This window comes from Mustela putorius, unplaced genomic scaffold, assembly GCF_011764305.1.
Source record: "Mustela putorius furo isolate JIRA1106 unplaced genomic scaffold, ASM1176430v1.1 tig00000580_pilon_pilon_pilon, whole genome shotgun sequence".
NCBI lineage: Eukaryota > Metazoa > Chordata > Mammalia > Carnivora > Mustelidae > Mustela > Mustela putorius.
Genome location: NW_025421423.1, coordinates 16558166 through 16573203, shown reverse-complemented (window position 1 = coordinate 16573203; position 15038 = coordinate 16558166). Strand labels below are relative to the sequence as shown.

At 41.1% G+C, this 15038-nt stretch overlaps 1 protein-coding gene across 2 annotated transcripts in view; it reads right to left on the bottom strand.

Moving 5' to 3' along the window:
- The window catches only part of ZNF618 (zinc finger protein 618), a 208092-nt gene extending 200605 nt beyond the window's left edge, over positions 1–7487 (bottom strand). Inside the window, exon 1 of one of the 2 annotated variants that reach the window (XM_013053888.2) lies at positions 7233–7487. The gene's annotated coding sequence lies outside the window, so the exon portion shown is untranslated. Of the gene's footprint in view, positions 1–2203; positions 2235–7232 lie in introns of those variants that run through there. The other variant, XM_045081760.1, reaches the window with a different exon arrangement.
- Between the last annotated feature and the right edge of the window lie 7551 nt (positions 7488–15038).

Sequence of the window (15038 nt, the reverse complement as noted above, 5' to 3'; positions counted from 1 at the left end):
TTACCTTATCAATGCTGATTTCCTGTGTCGTTTTACAGCCCCAGCAGGTCCCGGCATTTGAAAGCCAAGAAAGGCTGGCAAGTTAATCACTTGTCTATTTATGGAGGTGAGGGCAGGGTCAAGGGAAAGCCACAGGGCCTGGCCAAGTAGCAATGACTAGCAAAGGTGCAGAGCCATTTCCACCCTTGGGCTGAAGGGTCAAAGAGAAAGACAGTTTACCTGGACTCTGTGGGCCTGTAACTGGAGGAGAAGACTACCTAGGCCAGGAACTTGTCTTAAGTAAAGGAAAAGGATCTCCTAGCAGGGACAGAGCTGGGGGAATCAATGCAATGATCTCCATCTCCTCCATTGGTCCAATCTCGAAGAAGCCAGAGGGCAAGGGAGCTGGCTGACACATTCCTTAGAGGTCAACCTGCAGGGCCCAGAACAAAACGGAGGAGGGCGGAGAATATCCACCATGCTTAACCATTTTGAACTTGACATTTGTATTTAAACCAAAAGATTGGGTTTTTCAGTCAAGGTAAGCTGGGCCACAGTAAAGAGCTCTGGCCTCAGAAGAATCCCAAAGCCTATGTTTGTGAGGCAGGAGGAATTTTAGGGGTGTTTAGAAGGATTTTTATTTTTCATTTTGTAACTGTGATACACACAGATAGCTACTTACTTTAATACTATAATTTTTTTGGCATCTCCTTTCATTGCAAACTGATCTTTAGTTCTCTAACAATTGCCTTGTTAAATCCCCATTCATGGATGCTTTCACAGATTGCTACAGGCTCCAACTCAAACCCAGGAGTTGAGGGAGAGTCTCTGAGAAAAGTAATGTAAATGGACATTTTAAACAGAACTATATTATTAAAGATAACAATATAAATTATTAGTAGTCATCTATTAAAGACAGATTAATCCTTCTATAATTAGATTGAAAGAATGCATGCAATTGCCAGTATTCAAAATGCTATAAATTTAAATCACCTTTCTAGGCAACCTGTGGTTTTTGGCTAGAAAGAGCAGCGCCACCTAGGGGCAGGGAGCGCCAATCACCTAATGCCCTTTGACCTGTGCTTTTTCAATGAAGGAGTAAGGCCATCAAAGGGGGTGTGGTGGAGTCAAAGGCTGATAAGGGAAGTAGAGTGGGTAGTGAGGAGGGTTACCCTTACCCCAATCCTCCCCCAGACGCAGACTGTTGGGTAATGTACAAAGAAGACCCAGGTTCTAGTTCAGGTAGTTGTTGACTCATGATTTACCTTTGGTCACTATCCTTCTCTGAATCCAAGTTTTCTCGCTTGTAAATACTCATCTCCAATGGGATGCCTGGGTGGCTCAATGAGTTAAGCCTCCAATGGGATGCCTGGATGGCTAAGCCTCTACCTTTGGCTCAGATCATGATCTCAGGGTCCTGGGATCAAGCCCCGCATCAGGCTCTCTGCTCAGCGGAAAGCCTGCTTCTCCCTCTCTCTCTGCCTGCTGCTCTACCTACTTGTGATCTCTCCCTCTCTGTCAAATAAATGAATAAAATTTTTTTAAAATCTTAAGATTCATCTCCAATATTTCTTATGTGTCAATTGTCTTAGCTCTAAATCTGGAATGATAAAAACAAACTTTTTACAGGCTTGTCTTGGGCACCAAATACAGTTAATACTTGTGGGAGAAAAAAAAAACTCGGGTGCTAAACCAGCATAATGGAGGTCACATGCTGTGGTACAGAAAACACATGTTCAGGATCAGTTAACTACTATAAACTATAGCCTCAAATTTAGACATTTGGCTATGGCCACATAAGGAGATGAAGAAATATAAGTATTTGTGGAAATAATATCAGAAAACTCCAAATTTGAGGAAAATTTTAATTTAGACATCCTGGAGACAAAAAGTACCCCCCGATAGAATAAATACAAAAGACCCACACCTAGACACATCAGAGTCAGACTGGAGAAAGACAAAGACAAAGGGAACATCTTGAAAGCAGAGAGAAAAATGACTCAGCACATACAAGAAAACATCAATACTTTCAATTACCAACTTTCCACATGAAATAATGGAGACTAGAAGGACATATTAAAAGTACTGGGAAGAAAAAAAACCCTATCAACCAAGAATCCTATATTAAGTAAAACTACCCTTGAAAAGTGAAAGCTAAATAAAGACATTCTCAGATTAAAAGAAAAAATGGCTGAGAGAATTCATGGCAATTGGAGTGCCTTACCAGATACTATAAAAAATCCGTCCGGCCCAAAGGAATTGACGCCAGATGGTAATTTGAATCTACAAGAAGAAATTAAAACTATCAGAAATGAAAAATATGTAATAAGAGTTAAAAGAAGAGTATTAATTTGAAAATCTATTTTATTCTCTTAATGTTTCAAAAAGACATAAAATTATACAATTTTATAAAACAATTGTATAAATTGTATAAATTTATTATATAAAGTATAACACTACTATTATATATATAACATATATATATAACATTTATATAAAAAACAATAATAGCATAGGGGGAAAAGGAGAAATGGAGCAAGGTTTCTATATTTTGCCAAAATTAAGTTCATATTAATTTTATGTACACTATGATAAGTTGACATGCATATTATATTCCTAAAGCAACCAATAAAAAGATAACTAAAAAAATATACAGGAGTTAAAATAGCACACAGAAATATTTAATACAGGATATGAACTACAGGAGAAACAGAAAAACAAATAAGAGATCCATAGAAAACAAATTACAAAATGGCAAATGTAAATAGTCCAATCACTTCAATTAAAAGGAAGAGATTGGGGGCACCTGGGTGGCTCAGTTGGTTGAGCCTCTAACTCTCAATTTTTGACTCAGGCCGTGACCTCAGAGTCGTGGGATCAAGCCCTGAGTGGGGCTCTGCACTCAGCATGGAGTCTGCTTGGGATTCTCCATCTCCTTCTCCCTCTGCCCCTCCCCCAGCTCATGCTCTCTAAATTAATTAATTACTCTTTTAAAAGAAAGAGATCATTAGCTCATGATCCAAGCACATGCCCTCTATACGAGACATACAGATGCATAAGGCATGCACGTAGTAACCAGGAGAGAACTGGAGGGGCTATATTAATACCATAAAAGCAGACTTTAGGATAAGAAATATTACCAGGGCCAAAAAAGGACATTTCATGGCAATACAGGAAAATGTAACAGTTATATATGTACCTTGTAACACACCTCATAATACATGAAACAATACTCACAGAATTGAAAGGAAAAACAGACAGTTTAGCAACAATAGTTGGAGAATTCCAGACCATGCAAGTTCCAGACCATGCAAGTCCCAACCCATGCATTTGGGAACATTTACCCCAACCCTAGCTCCTAACCACCATGACCCGCCCCCCCACCAAACCAGTCTCCTTCCTTGCCCCTCTGAGGTTCTTTTATGTCTGCTTGGCAAGTTTCCCCAGTCTCTCCAGAAAGCCTCCAGGTGTGAGTAATAAACCTTTTGCTACCCTTGTTGGTGCCTGTGTAGCATCATCTGATTTGAATGCAATAATCCTCAACGAAATACTAGAAAAGAGAGGCGCGTGGGTGGCTCAGGCATTAAGTGTCTGCCTTTGGTTCAGGTTATAATCCCAGGGTCCTGGGATCAAGCCCTGCATTGCACTCCCTGCTCGGCGGGAAGCCTGCTTCTCCCTCTCCCACTTCCCCTGCTTGTGTTCCCTCTCTCACTGTGTCTCTCTCTCTCTGTCAAAAAAATAAATAAAATCTTAAAAAAAAAAAAAAACCAAAAAACTAGCAAAGTGAATTCAGCAGCACTATAAAAGTATTAAACACCATGACTAAATGAGTTTTATTTCAGAAATGCAAGGTTGGTTCAACACACAGATGTCAATCAATACGATGCATCTTATTAATAGAATAAAAACAAAACAAGCACAAAACCATCTCAATAGACATAGAAAAATCACTTGACAAAAATCTAACAACAGTCCACGATAAAATGCAACAAACTAGGGAAAAAGAGGCATCTGCAAAAATATCCACTGTTAACATCTTACTTAATGGTAAAAGACTTAATGCTTTATCCTTTTTTTTTTTAAAGATTTTATTTATTTATTTGACAGACAGAGGTCACAAGTAGGCAGAGAGACAAGGAAGCAGGCTCCCTGTTGAGCACAGAGCCCCATGTGGGGCTCAATCCCAAGATCCTGGGATCATAACCTGAGCTGAAGGCAGAGGCTTTAACCCACTGAGCCACCCAGGTGCCCCTTATCCTTTTTTGTTTGTTTGTTTTTAAGACTTTTTTTTATTTGACAGAGACAGAGCAAGAGAGAGAACACAAGCAAGGGGAGTGAGAGAGGGAGAAGCAAGCTCTCTGCTGAACAGGGAGCCCGACGCTGAGCTCAATCCCAGGACCCTGGGATCACGACACTTAAAGACTGAATGCTTTATCCTTAAGATCAGGAACAAGGGAAGGATATCTGCTTCCTCCCACCACTTTAGAATGGTACAGGAAGTTTCTGCCAAGTGCCATAAGGCAAAAACAACAAACAAAACCAACAGCAACGGAGAAATTGAAAAGGAAAAATGTAAAATCACAGATCACACGATCCTTTATGTGCCCAATGCCAAGGAGTTCACAAAAGAGATGTGACAGCTAAGATACAAATGGAGAAAGGTCACAGGATACAAGTTCAATGTGCAAATATTAATTATATTTCTATATACTAGCAATAAACCATCCAATTAAGTGATTCTATTCATAATGAAAAAGAATAAAATACTTAGGAATAAATAAATAATAATAAATAAATAATAAAAGGAGTGTTAGACATGGAGACTACAAACCATAAAACATTTCTGAGGGAGGGGGCGCCTGGGTGGCTTAGTGGATTAAGGTCTCTGCCTTTGGCTCAGGTCATGATCCCAGGGTCTTGGGATCGAGCCCCACATCGGGCTCTCCGCTCCACGGGGAGCCTGCTTCCTCCTCTCTCTCTGCCTGCCTCTCTGCCTACTTGTGATCTCTGTCAAATAAATAGAATATTTAAAAAAAACTTTCTGAGGGGAATTCAAGAAGAACTAAAATTGGGAAATATCCAATGCTCACGGATTGGGAAACTCAAAATTGTCATCAATTCTCCCCAAACTGATCTATAAGTCTGTTCTCTTTTTAAGGATCTTGCTGAAGCCCTTTCCTCATCTGCAAAATGGACACGATAATCCCTTCCTCATGATATGGTTGGGAGGACTATGTAAGATAATGTATGTCAAGTGATTTGTATAGTATGCAGCAAAGAACAAGAGGAGATACAAGGAGATGCATATTAAATGGGAGGAGGAAGACGGGGATATCCAGATGGCACTTCTGATGGAGGTGAGCTATTGTCAGGACTCGTCTGCATTTCTGTTTCAATTTTGGTCACAACTTTATCACAACTTTCGCTTTTGCGAAATTTTGTCAGACTATTTTCAATTCCCATTTCATGGAGCCCATAGTAATCTGTGCAACCAAGTTGAAGCTATACCAGTTGGCTCATGTCTGAGACAAAGATAGTATCCCAGGCCACTTTGGGGCTGACATCCAAGGAAACTTGCTTACTGAGGGGCTGGGCACTGAATTCTTTTGCGGGAATGTTCATTTGTTCAACAGCATCTACTGATCACCTATTATGTGCCAGAGAATGCAAACACAGCCGCGCAGAAGACATTTCCCATCACAGAGCTCACAGTCTAGAGAGAGAAAAATATCAATATAAAATATAAATATAAAGATACTCTTATGTAAAAAGAAAAAATGTAAAAGCAAACATAGCAAAGTGTGATAAGTGTCATGGAGAAACACAAAGCAGGGTGAAGATAGAGAGAAATTCGGGGTGCTGTGTTAGCCAGCAGGTGGACCAGGAAGGTCCTCTGAGGAGACAATTCATCAGAGACCAGGCAGAAGGGAGGAAACCAATTACCTTCACGGCTATTTTCATTTGTAAAAGGTAGTATTCCAGGGCGCCTGGGTGGCTCAGTGGGTTGAGCCACTGCCTTCGGCTCAGGTCATGATCTCAGGGTCCTGGGATCGAGTCCCGCGTCGGGCTCTCTGCTCGGCAGGGAGCCTGCTTCCTCCTCTCTCTCTCTGCCTGCCTCTCTGCCTACTTGTGATCTCTCTCTGTCAAATAAATAAATAAAATCTTAAAAAAAAAAAAAAAAAGGAAGTATTCCAGGTACCCTATGACCCGGCAATTCCACTACTGGGTATTTATTTACCCCAAAGATATGGATGTAATGAGAAGAAGGGGTTGGGGCACCTGGGTGGCTCAGTGGGTTAAGCCTCTGCCTTCGGCTCAGGTCATGATCTCAGGGTCCTGGGATGGAGCCCATTGTCGGGCTTTCTGCTCAGCAGGGAGCCTCTTCCCCCTCTCTCTCTGCCTCCCTCTCTGCCTACTTGTGATCTCATTCTCTGTCAAATAAATAAATAAAATCTTAAAAGAAAAGAAGGTCACATGCACCCCAGTGTTCATAGCAGCAATGTCCACAATAGCCAAACTGTGGAAGGAGCTGAGATGCCCTTCAACAGACAAATGGATAGAGAAGATGTGATCCATATACACAAAGGAATATTACTTAGCCATCAGAAAGGATGAACATGCAACTTTTTCATCAACATGGACGGGACTGGAGGAGATTATGCTGAGTGAAATAAGTCAAGCAGAGAAAGGCAATTATTATATGGTTTCACTTATTTGTGGAACATAAGGAATAGCATGGAGGAAAAGGAAGGGAAATATCAAGGCAGAGATATCAGAGAGGGAGATGAACCATGAAAGACTTATGGACTCTGGGAATCAGACTGAGGGTTTCAGAAGGCAGGAGTCTGGGAGATGGGTGAGTCCTGTGATGGGTATTAAGGAAGGTACGTACTATAGGGAGCACTGGGTCTTCTACACAAACAATGAATCATGGAACTACAGCAAAAAAACTCATGATGTACCATACAGTGACTAACATAATTTTTTTTAAAAAGGTGGTATTCCATGATCAAATAAATTTGGAGAATGCAAATTCAGCGTTCGTTGACAGTTCCCTTCCTGAGCCTTTTTCGGGGGGTTTTATGGTGCCTACTGGCCACAAACGTCTCCAGGAGGGAAATACAGTTTGCACACCTCCCCACGTTTCTGAGCATGGCCACCTCCATCCCAGAGTCTCTTGCAGAACCACTGTTCCTCAGGGCAGAGAAATGCTGGGCTGGGAACCTCAGAGGATGGGAAACAGGGATCCTTACCAGCTGGTGGTGTGGTTTCGCTGGAAGCAGGCGCTGGCATTCTAACACCCCAGCCTTCTGCGCTCTGGGTTCAGAAGCCACACGAGGGTGATGGCCGTGTTCCAGCCAAGAGGCATCTGTTTCCTGAAGAGAAGGGGAGCCTGCCTCTGCCAGCTCTTCGAGTGTGCCTGTGCAGGGTGTAGCAGCGAGAGGCAGCCGAGCTGAAGTTAGCAAATGTAAAACATGCAGCCTTAGAGACCAGCCCAGCTTCACCACCCCCTGATGGCGCAAAGACAGCTGTGTGGGCCAAACACAAGGCGAGGGAAAGAGGGGAATCCCCTCGTCTCGGAACTTCCTTTTTTTTTTTTTTTAAGACTCGCCTTTTCTTCCGAGAAAACATGTGGCCTGGGCGGAAGGAGGGACTTGGGAGTCTCGATGGCCACAGCAGGCTCCCTGGGTGACCTTCACCAAGTCACATTTCCTCTGGGCCTCAGTAGCCTTGTCGGTGGAACAAGAGGTCTCAAGGCTCCCCATGACCCAAGTCTATGGGGAATGGCAGGTAGTGGGGCAGGGGGTTTCTCAGGCAGTTCTTCAGTCTGACCAGAGTTGACACATCTAATAAATGTAATTAACCACAAGGCTAATAAGAGCAACAAGGGAAACCCCACTTCGGAGCTCAAGTCTGTGATCTTCGTATACATTATTTCACATAAAATAGAAACTGTTCTGTGAGGTATCCACTGTTATGAGCTCCAAGTTTACAGGTGAGGAAGCAGGCTCAGAGAGGGAAAGTCAGTTGCCCAAGGTCACACAGCATTTAAGTGGGTGAATTGTTATTTCATCCCCAAATCCTATGCTCTTGGAGCACTCGGTCCTAAGCCTTGGCTCACCCATCTTGCTGAGGAAGCCAGGTGGAAGGAGTAGGAGGAAGGCTGCCAGCTCTTTCTCAATCCATGCCAAAACCTCAGTCCCTCTGGCTTCTCACTAGTCACGGACACGGTTTTTGCCAGCTGTTGGTGGGCACTACTTAGGCAGAAAAAGCAGATTAGGTTAGGATGTCCCAGGCACAGAGATGAGCCTCGTTCCTTTGTGAATACTTGTTGAATGAGCGAGTGGTAATGGGAACAGGAGGCAAAATGAGATTTTATCCCAAATTTTCACAGGTTAGTAAGGGGTTTACTGCACCTGGCCAAGTGCGAGGGCCTCAGCTACAAACCAGGTATCTGCCTGGGCTAGTGGAAGGCCAAGTCTGACGGAAGAAGATTCAGGTCCAGAAGCAGTTAATACTGCGGGTGATGAATCGCTTGGCTGTGTTCCGGGCAGGGGGTCGGTGAGGATGGAAGCTGCGAGCGGTAAACTGGGCATGGCCACGTTCGCCCTTCTCAGGGACATGGTGGGACCTAAAGAGGAGTGGTGGTCAGTTGTCAGCAAAACAGACAATGGGGGCGTCTGGGTGGCTCAGTGGGTTAAGCCTCTGCCTTCGGCTCAGGTCATGGTCTCAGGGTCCTGAAACCAAGCCCTGCATCTGGCTCTCTGCTCAGCAGGGAGCCTGCCTTCCCCCACCCCCCGCCTGCTTCTCTGCCTACTTGTAATTTCTGTCAAATAAATAAAATCTTAAGAACAAAACAAACAAACAAACACCAGAAAATGGAACCAGAGAGGCCGGTGGGGGGGGGTGGGCAGCGTGGAGCCCATGCGCTCAGGAACCCATGTCTGATCCCCTTGCAGAGGGAATGGAAGCCTAGATCCGTGAGAGGAGGGCAACTCAACACACAGATCGTTCCTGACTGGGGCTTTCGAGGGAGCTTTTTCTCCAGCCCGAGAAAGACGCACATGGGCTGCAGCTCCCCAGACACCCAGACAGCCTGGCAGTCTTCTCGCATCGTCTATTGATACCGTTTATAATGGCCACGATGCAGTCTCCCAGAGCCTGGGCCAGCCCTTCGTGAGCCATCCCCTGGATTTCCCTCCACGTGGAGCTGACAGAACATGGGTTTCTGAAGTATTAAAGACCGAACTTAGTTGGGTGGCAGCCTAAGCATGATTTAAAAGAAATATTATTGGCAAAAGTCCTCCATGTCTAGTGTTAAAAAAATCAGCAAAAACGGCAAAAAAGTAAAAATCATTTTAAGCCTCCCATTAAAGCTCCTGAATCTTAGTATTTTATTGTACAGCCTGACAAATACTTTCTACACTTATAGACAATACAGATATGTAAGCAGCAAGCTTTTAAAAACAATGAAGTGGGGCGCGTGGATGGCTCAGTGGGTTAAAGCCTCTGCCTTCGGCTCAGGTCATGATCTCAGGGTCCTGGGATGGAGCCCCACATGGGGCTCTCTGCTCAGCGGGAAGCCTGCTTCCCCCTCTCTCTCTGCCTGCCTCTCTGCCTGCTTGTGATCTCTTTCTGTCAAATAAATAAATAAAATCTTAAAAAAAAATAAAAACAATGAAGTAAGATTCTATGTGCTGCCTGGTTTGGTCCATTTACAGCTGTGTCATGAACCTGTCTCTAGGTCAATAAATATGTGTTTTAACATTTTAATGATAGTATAATATTTCATTACATGGATATGCCATCCCCTTATGGTATGGTACATATGAGACAATATATGGTATATCAGAATATGCCAAACTTTTATTAAATGGAATATATATATGTGCCAATATACATATATATCAAATATATATATATGTATATATACACACACCAAACCTTTATTATGGATCATTTAGGTTGTTTCTGATATTTTCATTGACAGAGATAATATTGTAAAGAGCTTCTTGAACATTCCTTGTTATGAACCTTACTGAATATTTTTTAAATGGAATTGCCCCATCAGAATTATGAACATTTTAAGAATTCACCGAAATAGGAGCACCTGGGTGGCTCAGTGGGTTGGGCCTCTGCCTTCAGCTCAAGTCATGGTCTCAGAGTCCTGGGATCGAGCCCTGCATTGGGCTCTCTGCTTGGCGGGAAGCCTGCTTCCCCCCCATCTCTCTGCTTACTTGTGATCTCTGTCAAATAAATAAATAAAATCTTAAAAAAAAAAGAATTCACCAAAATAACTTCCAAATTCACCTCTACTCTATCCTAAACCATCGTTCTGGCTTAAATTTTCTCTTCTCCAGGGCGCCTGGGTGGCTTCAGTGGGTTAAAGCCTCTGCCTTCTGCTCAGGTCATGATTCCAGGGTCCTGGGTTTAAGCCCCATATCGGGCTCTCTGCTCAGCAGGGAGCCTGTTTCCCCCTCTCTCTCTGCCTGCCTCTCTGCCTACTTGTGATCTCTGTCAAATAAATAAATAAAATCTTAAAAAAAATTTTTTTCCCTCTTGTCCACACATTACCCGGTGGATAGCATGACTAATTTGAACTCTTGACCAGTGTGCAAGATGAAAACTGACACCTCCTTCTTATGTCAGTCTTTGATAAATCGAGTTGAGAATCTTTTCCTGTGCTTTCTGGCCACTCCTGTTTATTCGTAAATCTGCCTATAGCTGTCCACGTTTCTACTGGAATGTTCAAGTTTTCCCTATTGATCTTTGGGTCTTTATTTTGACTCTATTCGTTTTTTTTTAAAGATTTTATTTATTTATTTGACAGACAGAGATCACAAGTAGGCAGAGCACCAGGCAGAGAGAGAGGGAGAAACAGGCTCCCCACTGAGCGGAGAGCAGGATGCGGGGCTTAATCCCTGGACCTTGAGATCATGACCTGAGCCAAAGGCAGAGGCTTTAACCCACTGAGCCACCCAGGCGCCCCTCTATTCACTTTTTTAATGCAATTTTTAAATTACTGTGTGGCCAAGTCTTTTTTTTCCCTATGCTTTGAAGAGCTTTTTCTATTTCAAGATTATATAAATATTTCTCTGCATTTTTGCCTAATTGCTCTATCTCCTTGATATTTAAATCTTTGATGCTCCTGGGATTCATTTTGGTGTATGATATGACTTAGGCATCTTTTTTTTCCTCCAAAATGACTAGCCAGTTGTACCACCATTTATCAAATAACCCTCTTTTTCCTTTGAATTTGAGATATCCCCTATGGTACATCCTAAATTGGTACATACCCGAGGTGTTCTGGGGACTTTCTATTGTTTCAATAATGGACCTATTTATTCTAGTCTCAGAACTACGTTATTTTCATACAGCAATTTTTAAAAAAAGATTTCATTTATTTATTGGACAGATAGAGTGAAAGAGCACAAGCAAGGGGAGCAGCAGAGGGAGAGGGAAAACAGGTTTCTTGATGCGGGACTCGATCCCAGGACCCTGAGATCATGACCTGAGCCCAAGGCAGAGGCTTAACTGACTGAGCCACCCAGGCGCCCCGATACTGCAGATTTTTAATACACAGTCACCTTTAATCAAACAGACCCAACACTCACACACTGTTCTTCTCCTTGAGATTTTGTTTTGCTCTTCTTGCCTATTTTTTAAAAATCAAATTTAGTTCTCCATAAACACTTTAAAATAATTTTATCAAGTTCAAGATTAATAGCATTATTTTGACAGAGCTATGTTAAATACACAGATTAACTTGGGGAGCATTAACAATATTGAACCCTCTCATTTAGGATAATGATACAGCTTCTGTCATATCCTCAATCTAGTTCTAGTCTTCATATATGTTCTGCATATATTTATAAAGTTTGAATGGTCTTTGCTATAAAGGAAAAGTATATATAGGGGTATATCAATATAAATGTTGATTCACACACAAACACACAGACACAATCCCATTTTTATTTAGCAATAGATTTTTCTTAGCAAATGCGCGACGTACTCTGAATTTTTTGTTTTATTTTCTTGTCTTTCCCATGTCAGTACATCAACACCAAAGAGTGATGATTCTAACTCTCCATCTGAAATATTTATAAGTCTCAGCAGAGCTGATATTCCATACCTGGTAGTTATTGGTCTGATCTACCCATCTTTAAATTTGGAAATACTTCCCTACCAATTGGTAAGGAACGTATCCCTAACAGCAAGGTACAGAAAGCCAGTTAATGCTAGAGATTCCAATGTAACTCCATTAATTCAAGCCAATGGCTGCAGCATTGACAAGCCATGGGCAGTGGGCCTCCCATCAGAGTGACATCTGAGCCATTCATGTCGCCTTCCATGCCAGTCTGGCCAGTTTCATGGAAGGCAGCAAGGCTTCCTGGCACATTCTCTGAGAAGCACTCCGTACTTTAGAAGTGATTCTCAACCTGTGGGTTGGTGACCTCTGGAGGTCTCTGAGACCCCTTTAGGAATCTCTGAGGACAAAAACGAATGATACCAATGTATCATTTGCCTTTTCTGCTCTTTTCCCCATGAGGGTGAGTGGAGTTTTCCAGAGGCGACGTGATGTGTGATATCACAACAGATTGAACCCAGAAGCAGACCTCAGCATCCAGCTGAATTCTATTAAGCCTTACATTAAGGAGATTTGCAAAAATCTAAAACAATGGTGGTACCCTCTCACTATTTTTTTTTTCTTTTTGGAAAACAATTATTTTCATAAACTATTTTATGATAACCTTCACCAGGTTACTACTGTTATTTTTAACCAAATAAATAAAAAAAAGAAAAGTTCTCAGTTGTAAATTTTTTTTAAAGATTTTATTTATTTATTTGACAGACAGAGATCACAAGTAGGTGGAGAGGCAGGCAGAGAGAGGGGGAAGCAGGCTCCCTGCTGAGCAGAGAACCCGATGCGGGGCTTGACCACTGAGACCATGACCTGAGCTGAAAGCAGAGGCTTAACCCACTGAGCGACCCAGGCACCCCTTGGTTGTAAATTCTAATAGCATAAACATCTGATAGATACCACCCACATAAACAAAAGACCTAAGGTTGCCCTAATTTTTAACTCTGTAAAAGGATCATGAGACCAAAAGTTTGAGAACCACTTTTTTGGGAGAATTCATAATTTATTATTATGCCCAAATTATGTAATTGCCCCTCCTCTAAATATTTCAAATCTTACATTCCTCTTACAGTTAGTGTGCTATAATTCTTTGTATAACTTATCATGTTGCAGCGTTCTGATGTTTATAAACTGAAGAATAAGACATTAAAAAAGAAACCCAGAGTGAAGATATCGTAGAGTCTGGATAAGTTTCTTCATGTTCTCTTAGAATATTATAAACATGAATCTTCTGACTGTGGAAGACCAAAGAAGAAATGTTAATCATGAACCATTCCAGCAACAACTTCTTATACTAAATGGAAACCAAAACTCGGGGCATCTTTTGGTACCGCGTAAGAAACAAAGGAAAATAAAATGAAGAAGTCATATAAACGGCATGAAAACAATGCAGTTACTCCAATAAAAATAACCTGAGTGACTATAGTTAGCATGTAAATGTTGCTCAGATGACCAGCGTGCAAACGTACAGAACTAAACGTTGGAAGTGTGATATACTTTCACCAAATGGCAATTATGTTCTGTTAAAACTCATGGTTTAAATAAAGAAAAGTTTTTCTCCTTGATGAGGAAATTTGTAAGAATGTTATAAATCAGTTTTGCATAAAAAACATGGCCTATAGCAAAAACTTCTGAAAAATGTATCACAATATTGATAAAGCACATGAAAAGCATCTAGAAAATACCATCCATGTGGTTAAAACTAATTGAACATTGTCAAATATAAAATATTAAATAGAACTTTTAAAAAGAGCAATATCAATATGGGTTTACCATAACACTCTAAATTTATGAACTTGTTTGTTGCAAAATATTTATCTGCCGGTATGAGAAAACAAGTTTTTGGAAAATGTATAAATCAAGGCAGTAAAATTTCAATCATTATTGATGAAGCTTCAACTGTTTCATATAAACTAGTTTTAATAATTTACTTAAAATGTGAAATTCAAGACTTTGAAGATAATTTAATGGCTTTTGTTGATCTCACGAAGCAGGAAGGAACAACATCTGAAATAATTTATCAAAATTTATTGTTGACACATGAGAAAAATGGTTTCAATGAAAAATATTTTCATGAAAACCTTATTGGGTTTTATACAAACTGCCTATGAATAGCAAGGGACACAGCCTGCAGTTACAGCCAAAATTTAGGACAATTTCTGAATGTTTTAATTTGGCACTGTCCAAGTCACTGAATTCAATTATCCTTGAATGATGCAATAAAATACATAAAGTAAGTAAGTAATTATAAATGTTTTCTTAATTTATTACCGTACATCATGTAATGTCAGGAAAAATTTAGAATCCGTCTGAGGATTCGGGTATTGAGACCATGAAAGTTAGAATGGTTGGCCAGAATGCTAGGATTACAAAAGCGATTTGAAATTCATTTCAAGTTGATCAACTGAACAAAAATTATGACGCGAAGCTAATGGTTAACAATTCCTCTTTTTTAAAAAGAGATTTTAGGGACGCTTGGGTGGCTCAGTCAGTTAGGCTGCTGCCTTCGGCTCAGGTCACAACCCCAGGGTCCTGGAATGGAGTCCTGCACTGAGTTCCACATCCAGCTCCTTGCTTGGCAGGGAGCCTGCTTCTCTCTCTGCCTCTGCCTGCCACTCTGCCTGCTTGTGCGCACCCTCTCTCTCTATTTCTGACTGACAAATAAATAAATAAATAAAATTAAAAGAGATTTTGCTTTGAGCTAATTCATTCATTAAAATATCAATGATGTGTTTAGCTTAATAGAAAGTTTTATGAAATATAGGGGATAATTAATGCCCCCAGATTAAAACTTAATTTAAATATATAAAATCAAAGAAAAATGGAGATTTTATAGAAATAGAGTATAGTCTTTTAAACAAGGTAAAGGATTAATTCAAAGAGAAAATATATTAAATTGATAAATTATCAGAAATGT